General features: G+C 32.8%; 1 protein-coding gene across 1 annotated transcript in view; it reads right to left on the reverse strand.

Annotated features, from left to right (window-relative positions):
* LOC122248463 (uncharacterized) overlaps positions 1-2,500 on the reverse strand; it is an 18,055-nt gene that overhangs the window by 9,843 nt on the left and 5,712 nt on the right. The gene's annotated exons all lie outside the window — the stretch shown is intronic.

A 2,500-nucleotide genomic window follows, 5' to 3' on the forward strand; every position in this document is an offset into this window, starting at 1 on the left:
AACTAATTTATTTTAGCATGAGGACATATATTTGATTCTTCTTCTCGATCTGTTCATTCACCTATGTATTTATATCTGTCAATATCTCTCTCTCTCTCTCTCTTTGCACACACACACACACAAATGTATATATATATATATGTATATCTATCTATCTATCTATATATAATATATAAATGTGTATACATGCATATATATATATATATATATATATATATATGTATATGTATATATATATATATATATATATATATATATATATATATATATATATATATATATATATATATATATATATAGGCATCCACACACACACACACACAAATATATATATATATATATATATATATATATATATATATATATATGTATATCTATCTATCTTTATATATATATATAATATATAAATATGTATACATGTATACATATGTATATATACATGTATATATATAGGCATCCACACACACACATATACATTCAATCATACAGAGGATAAATCCCAAGGAAAGAAATACCGAACAGTCAACGCTACATCTTGGTCGTCGAGTAAAATGACAAAAGCTAAATAAACAGAGAGAGAAAGAAAGAAAAGAAAAAGAAAAACTCCCATAACACGTAGGAACGAATCAGTCAATGAACCCCATACAGGCGGTCGGCATTCCGAAACGTCCGTTGTTTACTAAAAGCTGTCGACATTTCAGAAATATTTCCTGTACGTGGGCCTAATATATGAATCTATTATGATAATCTGTATCGCTCTCTGTTGTTAATATCACTATCATCATCTTCTTCATTGTCATAATCAATATCATTACTATTGCTTCCCATATCGTTTCTATTTGTCGAAATAATTAATTCCAGATGTTTGTCAAAGATATCCCGTACTACACGGATGTTAGACAAGAAAGTAACGGTTAAAAGTAATATATGAATATATACCGAAACGCCAAAGATATTCTCACATTAACCGGCTTTCGTGCTTGATAAATATCAAAACCCCAGAGCAAGAAATTACGGCTAAATTGGGGAGCTTTACACGCGGTTGACCTGTTTCCAAACCTAAAATATTTGTACCGAAAAAAATTGTAACGTGTTTTCACGGCTATGAATGTTTATAATCGTATAACCATGCACACCTCAAAGGTATGTTCGAACGTATGAATACTTGAATTCTAAGGAATCAGATGATATTCTGATGAACTGACGAAAAGAGGTGAAATGATTAGGTCCAATTCTGAATGAACATAACTCAGAATACAGGGAATTGTGAACTAAGACTTTCATTCCAGCCTCCATTCTTGCAAAATAATGAATTTTCAAATGCTGACGCGTTTGTTCAACAATTTTAGTCCTTTATGGCCAAAGGAAAATAGAACAAAATTCAAAAGAACAGAGATGGGCCCCATAAAAGGTTAAAAAATTCTAGGCTCACACTTTCACTCATAGTCCGACCTGGGGCGTGACGACAGTAGGGGAATACGATAACAATTTAACTATCTATTCTAACATAGAGTAGCTTGTAGCTAATTAAACACTTTTAGGTCTGCTATACTAGCGTTTTAAGCAATGAAAATATCTCTCAGTTTACCATGATGGTACACTGCATGACAAAAAACAATAGCTCTGATAGTTTATATTCTACAACATTCTTCTAAAAGAAAGTTATAAGTATCAATAGTTTAAAGTGATACAGATAACATTAGCTATGTTACACTGAGGTAGATAGCAATTATGATATGCATATCCCTATTGCTGTTCTTGCTTTTCTTCTTTTATTTCTGGAATTTACTCTTACAGTATATGAAAAAGAGCATAATAGAAATATCATATGTTTAGTTATATACTGTTTATAGTCTCCCCCATGATGGCAAATAAATAAATAAAAATTTCATTAAGAAGCATAAGGCACTATTGCTAGAAATGGTTATGTTAGTAGATGGGAACACCTCAAATGCAAATGCAATATTTCGCATTTACCTACGATCATACAGCCATACACATGAACACGCCTGGTTAATGCAATGTTCTGTAAAACGCAAATAAATCTACAGGATATATATTTTCACTAAACCTCAAATCATCTCACATTTTTGCAGATTCATTCATTCACGTCCAGAGACTCATTTACTCACGCAAGTGGCCACACACAAGAAAAAGATTAATGTGAGTAATATGAGGCTAGAGAGTTTCGAAAAAAAAAGATGGAATACGTCTAGTAGACCCCTTTCTTCGCTCTTTTTCTTCTTCCTCTTTCCTCGAATTCTTATTTTTTTATTTTTCCTTTTCGTCAATCACACATAACTATTTTCCTGCATTTCTCTCCACCATCGGTACTTTCCTCCGTTGAAAAGAGCACGTGCAATGCAACAAGAAACCTCGGGAACCTCATCACCACACCGACCGACCGACCGACCGACCGACATGACACAAGCAGGCGCGACTTCCGAAACAGCGATTCAATTGATCATCTTAAAAGTCATGCAATTTCCGTTCAGCCGCG

The sequence above is a fragment of the Penaeus japonicus genome, unplaced genomic scaffold, assembly GCF_977035675.1.
Source record: "Penaeus japonicus unplaced genomic scaffold, GWHDUDI00000001_assembly GWHDUDI00000016, whole genome shotgun sequence".
In the NCBI taxonomy this organism is placed as follows: domain Eukaryota; kingdom Metazoa; phylum Arthropoda; class Malacostraca; order Decapoda; family Penaeidae; genus Penaeus; species Penaeus japonicus.